General features: G+C 31.3%; 1 protein-coding gene and 1 long non-coding RNA gene across 9 annotated transcripts in view; one reads left to right on the forward strand and one right to left on the reverse strand.

Moving 5' to 3' along the window:
* Positions 1-17,743, forward strand: part of LOC118190971 (voltage-gated inwardly rectifying potassium channel KCNH6-like) — a 609,494-nt gene that overhangs the window by 248,683 nt on the left and 343,068 nt on the right. The window lies entirely within an intron of this gene.
* Positions 1-17,743, reverse strand: part of LOC146998846 (uncharacterized) — a 476,895-nt gene that overhangs the window by 202,044 nt on the left and 257,108 nt on the right. The window lies entirely within an intron of this gene.

Genomic DNA, 17,743 nt, shown 5'->3' on the forward strand with positions numbered 1-17,743 from the left:
CCATTTCAAAGTGGAACTTTAACAACCATGTAAATTAAACTTTAAAAGTTTGACAGTTTGGTTCAAGTCCCAGCTTTAAAAATATATGTATAAATACAATTTTTCACATTAATCTTCATAGAAAGAATGTTTTAAGAAGCTAATTTTTCTCTCGAGTTATTGATTGTATAAAAAAACACGATCTTTAATATGATTTAGATTGTTTCAACTGATATAAGAATCGGGTTATTCAGTGGTACAGAATAAACACTGCTGAACTGTTTTATTTGTTTGTCATTTAGCAAAAAATCTTTTAATTAAAATATTTATCCTTTGGACTTCGCTTTAAACTTTATTTATAGTGAAAATGACTATAAAATGAAAAGCTGTCTTCAACTGAAACGCAATTCATGTAATTGATATTTTTAAAAAACTGACAAGAATGCAAAATTTATGGAAGTCTAGCAATCGAAAAATCTTAATTTTCTTGTGTGAGCACTGAAAATAACTGTAGAAGGAAAGAAGAAAATTAGGGAGAAAAGTAAGCAAAAATTTGCAGGGAAATTTGGCTGTCAGACATACCAAGATGTTTCAAAAAGTTGGACGCTTTTGAATATACTTTCAGGATACTTCAAAGAATTTAGGTGTTCAAAGAGAAAACACTTGGACATGTACACCAGCAAATACCATCAATTGAGCTTGTGTTAACAGAAAAGACAAAAACGATATCATTGCAGATTAAAGTGAAGAGCGACTGGTTTTAGACTATATGGTTGTATAAATTTAAATTACGTTATAGAACATCATATCGTATCATAAATGGAGAATCCCATGATTTCTCAGTCGAATTATTTGAAGATTCAGGAGTTTATTCTGTGATGTATGTGGATGTCACCTAAAAACATTTTTTCCCCTCCTGATGAAACAGCGGTCGAGCGGTAAAGTCGCTCAACATTGGTAGTTCGGTCCGAGGTTCGAATCCCGCTAACGGGCTGGCTGCATGGGCGTTTTCGCGGTTTTACCCATGTGTAACGTGTATATGATCCAGTTTCCCTTAGAAAGTCCTCTACGAAGGCATCCCTTCCCTTAAGCAGATAGCTCTAGTTTGCTTTGTCATAATTAAATAAACCAAAACCCCTTGATGAAACCAGTTTTTCCTTTCATCTCATACCTTCAAAATGCTTAGCCTCTACAGACTGATAAAGGCTCTAACCAAATACTGATGAAATGGATTGAATTGGATTATTAAGTTACGGCAAAGCAGGACTATCTGCCTAAAAGGAAGGATGCCTTCGTGAAGAACTTTCTAAGGGAAACCAGCTGGCATTCACGTTACGCATGAGAAAATCTACGAAAACGCCCATGCAATCAGCCCGTTTACCGGGATTCGAACCCGGAGTTAACTCCCAGTGTCCAGCAACTTTACTGCTCGGCCGTTTGTGGGCCTTTATAAAATGAAAGGCGATAACTTTATTTAAAGTGAATGTCAGAAATACCAAAATACCAAGATATTTCGAAAAGTTGGATGCTTTTTGATATACTTGCAGAATGCCTAAAGAAAAAAAGCAAGAATGAAGCAGAATGCCAGAAGAAAAAGAGAAGAAAAAATACATTTTTGCGTAAAGTTTAGTATTTGTATTTTTTTTTTAATTTAAAACTTTTTAATCTTTTGATATTTGATTCTTGCGATTTCAAAAATAAAATATTTGACTAAAATATGAATAACATTTTAAGAAACCAAACGTAGGATAAAATTGTGTAAAGCAATGGTCATAATGATAAAACTGTTTAAAGCAGTGTATGCAAGTCATCCTAAATTAAAATGTCTGTTACATATCTCTCTTATATATCTTTTCTGAGCGGAATATTGAAAGGCGTGTTAACTGTGCTTTACTGTATTTTCTCTTTTAATATATGCAGTTTTCAAATGCATCGTAGTCTGAGTTACACAATATTCTTCCGAAAGAAACGCAATTCAAATAAATAAAATCAAATTCTGGAAAATTTATATTAATAAATATATTTAAAATGCTCAATATATTCAAATTGCATACTTGCATTAATTCAAACTTCATTAAATTGCAAATATATTCAAGTTGTTTAAACATAAAAAAAAATTATGTTTTAAGCAATTTGAATATATTAAGTGCGAAGAACATGATATTTAATAAATAAAGGTAACACACGAAATGTTCGAATGAATAAATAGAAAATTTTAAAATAATTATCTGAAGAGACAATGCAACACTAACAATTAAAATAAAAGTCTAAAAATTTAAAAATTACCTAAAATAGTAACTATGACTAAAAATATAGTATAAAGAAAACTATTTGAAAAAGAAAAAAATAAACGATGCACCTTTGATTTAAACCACGTAGTTCGAATGAGTAAATAGAAATTTTTAAAACAATTATTCGAAAGAAATCATGCAACTTAAAAAATTAAAATGAAATTCGAAAAAGAAAAAATACTTAAAATAATAACAATTATAATTAAAAATATAATATAAAAACTATTATTTGAAAAAAGGAGCGATCGTGACTTTTTCCCTCTCACGCACGAAGTAGAAAGGGAAAGGAAAATAGGTTGTCATATATTAAGAAGCAGGCGCAACTGAAAAAAATGCGCCAACCTAAACTGTTGAATTTCTCCGTAAATTTCACACCAAATTTTGCAAAATTTAGTATCTAGGCATAATTTGAGTCTTAGAATCGAAATATGTAAAAAAGAAATGGTATGTTATTTCAGAAAAAGTCCGATTTTGTGTCAAAATATCTGTTAGAATAGTGTTATATATAAATCTAATATATATCCTAAGTTGCGCTTTCGAGACACTTTATGTCTCGAAATTTGAATTTGAATTTCGTTAATCGGCACAGTAAGAACGGGAGAACCGTCTTTTTTGTTGTTTTTCCTTTTTTTCTGAGCAGAGTACATCCGAATTTTCTTTCCTGGAAAATATTTTAGAAAAGGTGGCAAAAATTAAGTCATCAAATGAACTACATTTTATAATATATTAAAAACGGAATCATTTCCTTGGTTTAATTGTATCTGAAATTATGAAAGATTGTATCTTTAAAAACGAAGAAACTTCCGTCTCTTTAAAAAGAAATAAACTGAAAAGAATAAAATAATTGCTGATTTTGAAACATTTTGATATAAATATAAAAATCGTTAATCATTTGAAAAATTAATTTTAGAATGAATATTATTTCTTAAATTACAGTTTTGAATAATTTCTTGCATATATGTGGTAAAAATAATTTTACACACGATAACCTACAACAAGGATTAAAGGCAATACTTTTTATATTAATTATTAGCTAGGATTTTATATTGCAGAGACAAAAGTAAAAGCTTTTACTTCCAAATCAGTTTTTGAATGCAATATAATGTTTAAATTTTAAATTGAATTGCTATTGCCTTTTTGGATTAATTCATTAAAAAATATTCCTTACTTGACAATGACTCGTTCGCGTAATTCTAACCATCTCAAAGGAATTGCAAAATTAAACTGTAAACAGCAGAACGATTCCATTTATTAAAATGATGAAACATTTTTATAAGTATTGATTTAATTCGAATAAGAACTGCACGTTAGAAAAAACGTATTTCTTTTAATTTGCTGAAACTGAATTACAAAAGCAATACATCAGTTTTTTCACTGGCGTTATTTCAATTTGATAAATGTAAAAAGCACAGGAAAAATTTATCAAAAACAATTCTGAAAGGTTTCAGATTTTAAATTACGTCCAAAGGGGAGTTTTTTTTTAACATTTCGTGTGTTACCTTTATTTATTAAATATCATGTTCTTCGCACTTAAAACATAAAATTCAGTTCAAGAGCAATATAGCATAATAATTTTAAATTGAGCACATCTTTAGAATTTCCGATTCACAGTCTCACGTGCTGGAGATAAAAATGTTTTTTCTGTACAACGTTTCCATGGCTCGCTTTGAAATCTTCGAGTTTGTTATTCAAAAATTCGTTAAAGTTTTACAATATATGAAATCGATAATAAAACAAATTCCAAATCTCAAATTTGGGCTTTCAGATGCCCATATTCGCAGTAGGATTACGTCATTCAAAATTGGATGGCTCTAGGTACTGTTGTTTTATCACAATGCGTGAAACATACATACATTATGCAGATTCTTCATTATTTAATTTCTTCAAATATAATACAGGGCCATACTATTTGGTGGAAACAGTTTGGAAAGTGAATCAGACATTTAGAGTGTTTCGACGCAAAATCGCAAAATGAAAACAATAGTTCCTCAGGAACAGAGCCCCTTTGGACTAATAAGCTGTAAAAAAAGTGCAGACATTAAAATTTATATTTCATTAAAGAATTTTATAATCATTTATAGGGCATTTCTCCCGCCTTTCTAGCGTGCCTTCGTGGTGTAGTGGTTCAGCACGCTGGGCCGGTATTCCAGAGTTCCGTGGTTCGGTTCCCGGCGAAGGCAGTTGCTTATTTTTCATCTTGCCCGCTTCCAAAAAAAAAAAAAAATACCTAATGTCTCTGCAATGGCGCCCGAACTAAAAAGGCTGTTGGATGATGATTCTTCCCACCCAGATTTCGCGATTGGGCTCCTAAAAACCCCAGTCGCCCTTTAAAAGGGGGAGTATATAAGGTTTTCCTTTTTGCCACTCTCCTAGCGTGCCTTCGTGGTGTACTGGTTCTGCAGGCTGGGCCGGTATTCCAGAGGTCCGTGGTTCGATTTCCGGCTAAGGCGTTGCTAATTTTTCATCTTGCCTGCTTTCAAAAATAATGTCTCTACACATTCTTTGTTCTTGTTTGAAACGATAATGTACAGGCAGCAGAGTAAGAGTGAACTTCCGCAATGGAAGTACTTAGCATTATAGTTCTAAAATCCTTTTAATAACCGTATTCATTTTATTAATGTTATAAACTTTCATAGCATTTAATGAAAAAATATAATTAAAAATTGGAAATATTTTTCAAATGATTCACTTTGTTAATAACAAGCTAGAAGGTAACTAAAACATATATCTTGTATTTATTGGATTACGTTGCATTTATTGGCATTTATTTTTACTTCCTTGTACGAAGAAAAGGAAACATTATAATGGAAAAAATTTCGGGTATCTTCTTTCAACGAAAATATCCATTTTGACCGCTCTCGAATCCATTCGAACGATGTTTTCGCGTGACTTCCGTACATATGGATAGAATAATATGCTCTTTTTTTTTTCAAAACGGATTGTAAAATGGATTCGAAAGAGATTTTTTCGCGACGTCTGAATGTACGCACGAATGTATGTATCTCACATAACTAAGAACGAGTAACCTCAGAATGTTGAAATTTTGTATATGGGACTACTGTAATAGTTATGCACCTCTCGTTTTGGTTGCGATTCGCCGCACCAAGCATACATAAATACATACATACACACACTTATATATGTAAACAATATATGTAACTACATATATATATATATATATGTATAAATGCATATATACACACACCCGCTCTGTTATCCGGCTCGGTGAGCTCAGTTTTTCTATACTTATATGTTGGTAAATTTTGTATTTATTGTTTTAAAAGTGATTGAATAATGTTGTTTATATGTTCCGATTAAAAGTTTTATGCCTTTATTTAATCTGCATGCACTACTTTTAGAACTATCATGGATTTAAAAGTTTTTTAACTGCTAATAAGCCTAACTAAGCCGGCATTTGTTTACATTTGAAACTCTTAATAAAATAATGAATTAAGTCAGTTTCTGCACCAGCTTCAGTGTCGTTTTCCCCAATAGGAGCAAAAGAAAAGTTTAGAATTTGTGCACGGAAAAATCTGCCTTCCTGCCCGCTAGCCGAATTGCTTGTTATTGCGTAGAAACTCTAATTTTAATTTGAAAAATATAATTTTTTACAATTAAAACTGTTTAACTGTTTTTAGATGTAACTATATTTTATGCTTTCCTATGCATTTTTGCCTTGTCTCGAAGTGAGAACTGAATTAATTGCAAGAGAAATGTAGCTCTAATAAAATTTGAGGAAATAAATTTAAATGAAACGCAGCAAAAAATGTGTATAATTTAATAGGTCCTACAACGAAGTCATGTGGTGTCCACATCAAATTTTTTATTTTTGGATTTGATTGTCATCTGAGCAAAACGAAGCAATTACACCTGTAAAACTTTTCATAGGTAACTCAAAAAGAGTATTTTTATTTAGGTTTTATTCTTTTAACATATTTTATGAAAGAGTAATTCGTTGCAATATATTAATTTAATTATAGAATTTTTCTTATGTATAACTTGGGTTAAAAATATGGCCTTTTCTTAGGTTCTACTGTTAATTAAACGAAGGTTTAATTAACTCCCAAGACGTAGTGCGTTTTCACCCCATATTCGATTAGACAGCGCAGAAAAAAAATTCATTTCGTCATAATTCTGCTAGGTGAATTTGCAATTTTTTCGATTAGAATTTCGATGACATAAGTTTCTCGGTGTCCGCCGATAACATCGCGGACGAAAACGTCGCGGAGAAAACTACGCAAGGCGAAAACGTCGTGCTACAAAACATCGCGGGAGAAAACATCGCAAAGAGAAAACACCGCAGTTCTAAAACATCGCGGTACAAAATATCGTCGTCGAAAATAAAGCAGTTCAAAAACTTCGCAGTTTAAAAACATCGTCGTCGAAAACATCGTGGTAAAAAATAAAGTATCTACAAATTATCGCATGACGATAACATCGCAAACATGCTTTTTTCAGGCTTTAATAACTATACATGGATATTCCCGTAATGATTTGTGAGCACAAGATGGAAAGAAGGGTAATTTTTACTTTCATATTTTTTATTAATCAATAAATTTTTGCTGAGAAAATAAAAAGGAAACTAAAGCATAGAAAATTAATGCAACTTATAGCACTTAATAGAATTTTAAACCAACATAGTTAACTAACAAAGGCCATTAATAAATCATTTTTTGTAAATGGAACTGGTAATTTTTCATGAAAAGTATAATCTATAAGTTGCATTTAGTTTTCTATGCTTAAGTTTCCTTCTTACTTTTTCAGCAAAAATTTATTAGTTAATAAAAAAATGTGAAAGTAAAACTTATCCTTCTTTACATCTTGCGCTCACAAATCATTATGGTAATATCCATTTACAATTATTAAAACCTGAGAAAAGCATATCTGCGATGTTATCGTCATGCGATGATTTGTAGATACTTTATTTTTTACCACGATGTTTTCGACGACGATGTTTTTAAACTGCGAAGTTTTTGAACTGCTTTATTTTCGACGACGATATTTTGTACCGCGATGGTTTCTCTTTGCGATGTTTTCTCCCACGATGTTTTGTAGCACGAAGTTTCCGCCTTGCGTTGTTTTTTCCGCGACGTTTTCATCTGCGATGTTTTTGCGATGTTTTCGGCTGTAACCAAGTTTCTCTCAATGATGTTTCCCCAGTCTAATCCTACAAATTAATTTAATTAAATTTTATATTAGTTTTCTACATTTTATTTAAAAGAGTTCAAACTTTTATTTAATATAATTTATGTATCAATATATTTTTCTCTAAATTTCCAATGAAAAGGAAAAGTAATAAAACAATAAAAGAAAGGTTTCTAAAAACCAGTATTTTGGGTACAAATGTTAAAAAATAATCTTGAGTTTTAATCTGTTTATCATTTTATAAATACTTTGTTGGCAATAATCCAATGAGTCAGAAAGATGAGGTTTTTAAAATAAATGCAACATTTTCTCTAGATATTTTCTTCTTTTTGCTTTCAGAATAAAAAAAATGTGTCACTTTATTACATTCTGCTATTAGCGTTATTAAAACTATCTTACCTATATTTAAATTTATTACTGAATGTAATAAATATTTTAAAGAATCGCTCACTTATTTAGAAAAATATACAAAATAATTGTGTATATCTAAATTATTCACTGAAATGCAAAAATATATTTTAGCGAGTTGCAGCGACTAGAAGAAAAGCTGGAGTCTTTCTAAAGAATAATAAGTTAGACTTGTTCTGTGACTGTCCATAATACAGTTTTTATGTTGGATGACACTGCAAAGTACTATTGTATTTAATAACGTCTGGAACCTCAGAAGGAACCAATAATTTTAATTTAGTGAGTGCAGTTCTAGAATGTCAGTAAAAAGTTTACCGAGAAACATTCTGAAAATGTTCTGCAGCTCCAAATTCTCACGCAACATCTTTGCCAAATTTAGTAAATACGTGCCTCTAAAATATTATGACGTTTTCTCTACAAAAACTTAATTTAATTATACAGAAACAATTTCAGCGACTGATGTCGATATCAGAAAAGGGCATGATAGTAGAAGTATAATATCAGATTAAGGAAGGCGTTTTTTATTGTAACCCAAATTAATAGCTAAGTATAAAAAATTTTCAGATAAGTTTTTCCTTTATTAAATTATTTTTTGCTTAAAAAGTAAAAGTGAAAATGTGAGTAAACACGGTCTGAAAACAAATACATTAGATAACGTAAGTAAATGAGATTCATAAGTGTGCTCATACACGAAAATTAAGTATCAGCATCGTTTATTATTCTAGTTTTTTTCGTGTGGGGGGGAGGAGATTCAGAAAATTCATTCCTTGACTCCGCCATTAAACAGGTTTTTAAATTTTAAAAATCACAAAATTGTGCTATATCGCTAAATATGGTTGGTTACATTAGCTATATGTCTATTATCATTCATAATAATTTTGAAATTTCTTTACGTCATTATGTATTTTTAGGTGAGAAAACATATTATTTTCAGAAATATAAGAGTTTAAAGTAAAAAAAACTGTCTTGTAAATTGTAATTTATCAGATCTGCTCGGCGATGTAAGTCGAAAAGTGAAATGTGAGTCAGTACATTCGTTCTCGAACATCTATGAGAAAGTTTCACTTAAATATATATAATGTCTTGTATTTTGCTTCTGAAAAATAAGGAACATTTTACTAGTTAGCAGTTTTGCTGCATAAAGATTTCATGAAAGTTAAAATTCTGTTTTGATAAACCCATTCAAACTTTAATGCTTCCATCGCTCTTATTAAGTTCTCCAACTCTTTTTATAATTTTAGAGAATATGTAAACAGTATCAATACTTATGGGCCCAGAAAGCTGTTTATGCCAATTTTTCCCCGAATAATATGAATAAGGCGGCTTCGTAAACGTTCTTTCCGATTTAAACACTTTTCTATCAAATTGCTCACAGCAAGCGTGATTTAATGACTTACTTATTTACTTGGCAACCCTAACCACATAACTAAATGGGCTATAGACTGGAACGCTAGCCTTTTGAGGTAACAGTTTTTAATGGCGAGATACGAAAGTATAGTTTATGTAATCGTGTGGTTATCTAATAAATCATCTACTTTTTTCTTTTTGGATCACTAGGTAAATTTTTTCTTAAGGAATTCATTACTCCAGAATTGTATATTCAATATCTGCCCAACCTGGAACAATCTGTTTAAAGCAATACTTTATTTAATTAATTATGAACTAAGAGTTATCTAAATAATTCATATTAGTTCCGCAAATATCAGAAACAGTGTTTCTAAAGTGTTCTAACCGGGTCTAGAGCTTTGAGCACCCTGAGAAAAACAAACTTTATCGCTCTTTTATTCATTTTGTAAATTAAGAAAAAAAGATATAACTTAAAAAAAATTGCCAAAAATTTCTTTTTTTCTTTTTGCTTTGTAGAGCTGGTAACACTAAGAAGGGTATTGGTTTGTAATTTTCGTTATTATAATCAAATTTTCATTGTTGCAATTAAAATTATCTAAACGAAAACAACATATATATAATTACAAAACAACTTTTAACTAACGTAATATAAACATGCTTAGTATTTTCGCGCATTAAGCTGCTGAAAAATCATTAGTAAAGGCATAATGTAAGAAATTTAGAACCCATTTTATACAAAGACCAAAAATTGAAATTCATAAGTAATAAATTTAAAAAATTCTATAAATGTAAAAAAGAATTTAATAAATGTTAAAACTAAAATACTTCAAACAAGCAAAACCCTAATTCAAAAAATAAATGAAACTTTAAGAATGTAAAGACTATAAATGAAGAGGAATTAAATCAACTTGAATGCCGCTTCGTCAGGAGGAGGAACATTGAAATCAATCAAAATCTTTCTTCTATAGAAAAATACTTGCTTTACTGTATCCAGAATTAGCTGATGAACCATTCCAATGCATTTTAATTATAATAGTTCACTCGAAAATTCTGGTCCCTCACTAAAGCAAGGAAAGAACAAAGTAAATTCATATCGAAATTTTTTACCTTGATACATAAAGAACGCTATCCAAAGAATTGAAAACAAATGTAACTGAAATTAAAAGATACTTAAGTGAAAAGACTTAATCCAAACGGAACTGAAAAATAAACTCACGAGAATAATTAAAAACTTCGATTGCTTTCAGTTAGAACACAACCGAAACTATGAAAAAGATCGTTACCAGTAGTGACGCCTAGGTTTGCAAGTTTGGCGTCATTGAATTTTAGTTTCGCCAATGACGTTTTTCTACAGATATTTGCATTTAGTCTTCTAGTTTGCTATTTCTCGGTTTTGGCGTAGTGTTTTGAATTTTTAGTAGTATATTAAATTTTTGGTTTTTGTGGTAACAGGTTAGGTAATTTCTACTTCCTAGCGTTAATTCTTAAAATAATTTTTATTATATTGGGAAAGCAAAGCTAATCATCGAAAACAAACGGAAAAAAATTATCTTGCTTCACCAGTCGTAAATGAAAGGAACAGAAAGAAGCGAGGCAAAAGGCTTTTCTGAAAAATATGCCAACATTAGCAAATTTCTTTAAAAAGAGTGAAACATTTTCAATGAAAATTACGCAGCATCAGCAACGCAAACAGGAAAAAAAGAAAATCTGCAATAATGTAATAACAATGCCCAACTATGAAATGAGAAAGAAAAGGAAGATACACAGACACAACATCAGGAGGAGGAGAAGCAACAAGACATGCAACAGCTGCGGCCAGAAGAACATCAGAAAAGAGAACATTGAGATGAAGTTAGTAATATGTTAAGTGCTAATTATTATGGGAAAATTAGGCGAAGAAAAAATCGTAGGTATTATTAAGAACATATCTAAAGTAAATGTAAATATTCAAACCTGGACTTTATGGCATCTAAAGAGGCCTACAAATAAAGAAGCAGAAGTGCTCAGCAAACAGTATTCATATACATTTACTAAACCGAAAACAGCGAAAACGGAAGTAGTTTTTATACTCAAATTCTCCAAGGAACGTTTATTGTGCTGCATACAAATTGTTTGATATTGCGAGTAATCCATTTAGTGCAGAGCTCAGTGATTGGAAACACAGTGAAAAAATTTCGGAGTCGTAAGATTTCACCCACCATGAAGAAATTATCCATATGCTTATTAACAAATTTACATAAAAGTATAATTTTTCAAAAATCGTTCAATTATAACCATGAAAAAAATAATAATTAGCGGAAAAATATTTTAGAACGAATTGTTGAAGAAATCAAATTTTTAACTTCCAAGGGCTTGGCTTTTAGGGGAGTTACTGTTGATAAACGCGATGGAAATTATTTAGAATTCATAGATCATTTAGCAGAATTTACAATAACATATATTTAATTTTGCAAATAAAGGTACTGGGCACGTCTCTTATTTCGCAGAAAATATTTGCCATGAGTTCGTCAAAATATTCGGTAGCAAAATTAGAAGTGCTATTCTCTCGAAAGTAAAAGAAGCAAACTATTACTCCACTTAGACTCAACGCTTGGTATTTTCCACACAGTTAAATTGCCTATAAATAAAAATGGAGTCTCCGTCCAAAGACTTTTAAATTGTTTTTAGAATACTGGTCATAAGAGAGCAGAAATGAAAGATTGCACATTAAACTTATCATTTGATTCAGATATTAATTTGCAATCTTGCACCTGACAATCTTGTGATAAAGCCTTTAAAATATCGAGTAAGTACAATGGCCTTCAGGTACACAGATAATCTGAAAACAATCTTGCCGTTTATGGGCCCTGTGTAGCACAATCTTTAAATTCAATTCGAGAATCGATGGCTGAATGCCTACGAGCAAACATGTTATTTTTATTTCTACAAAACCTGTATTGCCGCGCCATCATCAAGAATGAAAAACTGCTCTTATGGTAGCCTTTTGGAGTGAAATATTAGAAATGAAAGATAAAAGTAATATATCACTTAAGAATTAATAAAGCAAATATAATAATTGAAAGCATTATTAGAAACTATAAACTTCTTTCTTTGGGAAGAAGTTTGCAGTCGAAACGAAATATAGAATCATTTAACATTTACAAATCTGAAGTTATAAAATTGCCCGGGCAATTTGTATGAGATTCATCAGATTTTCGAACGATGCATTGATCTTTCAAACGATTATGGAAAAAAATGTCTGATGTGGTCACCACGTGATTTCCGTGTACGGCCTGTTAAATTATACACATTTTTTCCTGCATTTTATTTAAAGTTATTTCCTTGAATTTCATTAGAGATATATTTCTCATTCAATTAATTCAGTTCTCCACTTCGCGACAAAGTAAAATACATAAAAACTCAAAATATCTTCATTAAAAATCTGTAAAATACAGAAAAATAAAACACCAAATGCAATTTAAAAACTTTTGACAGTTAAAATTAGAGTTTCTGCGCAAAAACAAACGATTCGGCAGCGGGTAGACGGCAGATTTTTCCGTGCACAAAACTAAAAGTTTACTTTTGGTCCCACTCGGCAAAACGTTATTGAAGGGGCAGAAACTGAATTCACTATTCTGCTGAGTTTCAAATGCAAACAAATGGTGGTTCGTTAGGCTTAACTCGACATTTAAACTTTTAAATTGCATACAGATTAACTACAATTCTACAAATATTGCACACAGATTACCTAATGGCATAAAAACATTAACCGGAAAGTAAAAGTCATATAATTCCATCCTTTATTAAAGCAAAAAATGCACAATTTATCAATATATAAGAATAAGAAAATTAAGCTCACCGAAACAGCTAACAGAGGGGGAATATAAGTGGACGTATTTATATGCGATAGGTGCAGCCGATTGCAACTAAAACGGGAGGTGCACAACTGCATGTTATAGTAGTCCCATATATAAAATTTTTTAAAATCAATTTTGGCAAAAGCAGTCCTTTATTCAGTCCGTACGTACAGATGTCACGCAAAACTATGGTTCAAATGTTTTCGAGAGTATTCGAAATGCATATTTTCGTTGAAATATGACACCCGAATTTTTTTTGCGATTATAATACTTGCTTTACTTTGTAAAAGGAAATAAGAAACATAACGAAAATACATCGAGCATAACGTAATTTGATGTCAATAACGAAATCCCCATAAATGCATATAATTCTATTATTGATAAACTTCCAGCAGAAGTATTCTTATGTGGCATTTACTCAAAATTTGGGTTTTTGGTCAATCTAAAAAATTCAAATGAAGACACAATTAAAACAAATACTGCTAAATTGTGACAAACGTATATGAAAAATTAAGAAAGTAATTTTTTTGAAGAATACCTTCATTTCGAAAGTGTATATTTACTTGAAAATATATAATATCGAACTTAGTTTAAAAACAATAAATGACTCGAAAATTGAGTCTACATTTCCTAATGTGGCCACAGCAATGCGCATTTGTTTAAGTAATGCCACTACAAATTGCAGCCGTGAATGATATTTTTAGCACTGAAAAGGAAACAAAACTGTTTATGGTCTTCTTTAGAATACCGAGAATTAAATAATCACTAACCACGGTAACCGCTGGTACGCAGAGTGAGTTATTTAATAACTTAAATAGGTGTGATATTATTAACCAATTTGCCAAAGAAAAAGCTAGGAAAATAAATATATGAGTTACTTTGTTTGTTTATTTATATAATTCGTTTCTGTTCTTATAGGTTTCTTAAAATGTTTCTATGATATTTTACTTTTTTATTTTGTATAAAGGTAAAAACTGACTTTTTATAGTTCTGGAACTTTTAAAAAACTTTATCGGTTACCCTGTTACCACTACCCCTTCTGTGAATTTTACTATGAAGAGGTGCATGTTATTATTAGTAGCCCAGGAGCGCCAAATAACATAGGATGGCCCTGCTTATCTAAGAGAATCCTTTTACACCTCTGCCAAAACTCTCGCTGCATTCTGACAGTGGATTTAGCCTACAGAACTGTTATCAAACAAAAACTCTTAAGCAATTCAATAGACATTTTCCACTACTACCAGCTGCGGTCCATCTATAAGCAACATATGGAACTATAGGAAGGATAGAAAATCACGCATGATGCATTTAAGTATTTTCCTTTTACTTGATTTGTGTTTTAAGAGAAGTTATTTAGACCGTCAGCTAATAATTACGTATATACCGTATATACCCGCGTATAAGTCGAGATATTTTGGACAAAAAAAAGACTTCAAAGTGGGGGTGTCGACTTATACGCGGGGCCATAAAAAATTAAAAGAATCGGAAGTTCAAAAATTTCTTTATATAATGCAGTTGTTTACTTCCCGCACTCAAATTGGACGACTTATCAAATAAGTCACTTACTTGAAGTAATTTCATGACTTAAATTATGTGACGAACTAATCACAGAGTTTCATACTTTAACTAGAGTAAGTTTCGATTAAACCAAAGAATTTTCGGCCTCCGAACAACCGATCAATATCGAGCAATAAAAAAGTTTCGCGAACACGCCAAGAAAAGAGAAATACAGATAGTTTTTACGTACGTCTAAGTCTTTATAATAGTTATTGTTTATTCATGAAATACTTTTGTTAACAGGCGTACACGTCAAAATTTAAAAAAATAGCCCACGCAATAACTGAAGAGTTTTGAATATTTCTTTTAACTTTTAAACGACTGTGGCCGTAATTCCGGAAGGATTGACATCCGTCTATTCAACCCCTAGATGTCTGCCTCAATAAGCCCTTCAAAGTAAATGTTAAAAAATATTGGGCAGAGTGGATTAGTTCCGCTCGACCAACATTTACAAAGGGAGGCAACATTAAAAAGCCCGATATTGCATTAATTGCTCAGTGGGTTAAAGATGCTTGGAACGAAATACCCTCTGAAATGATTATAAAATCATTTAAAAAATGTTGTAGTAGCAACGAACTAGACGGCACGGAAGATGATACTGTTTTTGAAAGTGAAAATGACGACGAAGGCTCTAGTAGTGATTGTAAAAATACAGAGTTCGAGACTGAAAATATGTATGACGAGCCAATGACGACAGAAGAGTTCTATGAAATGTTTGGCGAATCTGACGTTGAAGGATTTTGATTTTGTTTATTTGTAGAGTCATTAGTCATTATTAGTTATATTTTTTGGAGGCCGGAGAGATGAAAAATTAACAATCCGCCCTCGCCGGGAATCGAACCACGGACCTCTGGGATACCGACCCAGCGTGCAGAACCACTACACCATGAAGGACTCTAGGAAAAGTGGGAGAAATACCTTATATATTTACCAAGGTATTTGTTATCGTATATTTACTTTTTTTTCTCAGTAAAAAAATTTTTCGAAGTTTCTCGATCGATTTCGGAAGGGGGGGGTCGACTTATACGCGGGTTTCTTAGTTTCTACGAATTTTTTATGTCGAAGTGGGGGGGGTCGACTTATACGCGGGTATATACGGTAATTGCGAAATAAAATATTTGCGAAAAATGAAGCATTTTCCTTGTATCATATACATAAATTGCTTATACAAATGCATTTCTTTTAAGCAGCAATGAAAGAATAAAAAGTAGGAAAATACTTGCATGCATTTACTATATTTTGCTACAGAAAGTAGAAGTTTTGTTTATTTCGAGACCTGAGCTCGAAATACGCTTATGATTGCTCTCTCGGGAATAAAGAATCTTCAAAGATTCAGGCAAAATGAATGTCTAAAGCAACGTTTTGCGCAAAAAAATTCTCCAATTCCATTAACATATGCATTTTTGAAGAAAGCCACTGCCAAAGAAAGCTTGAGTACTCCTTTTTACGATTGGATTATTTTTGTTTGATTAAGAATTTGCTGCAAACTGTTAATTTTCTTTATACATTTCAGTTACGTAAAACTTAGCTATTTTATGTTACCCACCTTGTTAGCAGATGTATTATTTATTAGCTGGTTTCACAAGAAAAATATGTCTTCCATGCATCAAAGTAGGCTTCACGATAAGTTCTTTTAAAGCAATAAATCAGAATCTCACTGGATACAAATGTTTAAAAACAAAGTTTGATACAAGCAAAATAGACGCTAGCTTTGACGCTAGAATACTGAAACCATCTTACGATCTTACGTTTCAGACACAGCTAATCCGTATTGAATTAGAAGCTTCTATTTTTTTGTGTTACTTGCGAATAAGCTATCTCGGAATCTACTACATTGAAAATTATGTTAGTTGGCCACTTGATAAAAGCATATGAAAAATTTAGTGTTCATCTATCTTTAGAAACATAGTTATTCATGATCATTTGTATTTTAAACCACTTTGCGAAATTTGTGATGAAGGATTTTATCTGAGCATACCTGCATTCTCATTCAATACTTCAAGAATATTTCAGACCGTATATGATGGGTGATCATCACCGCTACATTTCCAAAGATAATCTGATACATCTACAAGTGCCGAAATAAAAGATGGTTGAAATGGTTTTATAAACTTTAAAAAAAAACTTATGAATGATTTTTAAAATCAACTTCTGCTGAATATTAAAAGACATTTGTTTATTAAAAACGTATGCTTCAAAATGGGGTAAAAATATTTAGTATGATTTATATGTTTCAGCAAATTAGGTCTGATTTCATAATTCAAAATTTGAAAGCGACAGAAAAAATTGTTACAGGAACCTCAGAATCGCCATTACTTTTTACTGGAATATTAAATGTTTGTGATACCACACAGCCTGTGTTTAATTGCGTAGTAGACCTGTCCATATGTGAAAATTTGGCTGATATTACATAACTTTAGATAACGTTGATTATTTCTAATTTGTGTCTATCATTTCTTTCGCATATACAAAAGAGTACACTTCACACCATCGATTATCTTGATTCAAACCAAAATCTATGTCTGGTCTGAATCAACATACCTTTGACCTCTGCAAGCAGCTATCAAAGCTCTTCGTAATAAATGCAGGTAATAACGAATCATTACTCGTACTTTATAGATTCAACATTTGGGGATCGAAAGCCATTTACCTGAACACAGCTTGTTGAGCTTTTACGGGAGCGGAGAATTCCTCCCTCTTCGTTACGGATTTCCCTTAAATTAACCATAGCAGCAATTTAACAAAGTTGCTTATTATAATAGCCAATAGGTGCTATTAACGGTCTTATAATGGTGCTTATGACGATATCCAAATAATGGGAATTTGGAGACTGCTGAGCTATTATTCGGAAGACTAATCATCGTCCAGATGCGGATGCTAATACGAATCTAAAAATTATTTGCGTATCATCGATTTATATTATAATCTATGTGCAAAAATCACATCCGCATGAGGAAAAGGAAAACAGTTTGCTATTGGCTATTTATCGATTTTGTTTTTATTGCTCATATTAAACATAAAAACCTTTAAATAATGCCAGTTTTAATTGTTTTGCAATTAAAATAGCATACCAGGTATTCCAGTAAACATGACATCCCCTTTTCCAGAGATTCCTGCATATTCCTTTCACTTTTTATATTTATGAGAGTTAAAGTAATTGACTGGCAACTTCTAAGAATA

This window comes from Stegodyphus dumicola, chromosome 2, assembly GCF_044657685.1.
Source record: "Stegodyphus dumicola isolate Sdum_Otavi_A_Nest chromosome 2, ASM4465768v1".
Lineage (NCBI taxonomy): Eukaryota > Metazoa > Arthropoda > Arachnida > Araneae > Eresidae > Stegodyphus > Stegodyphus dumicola.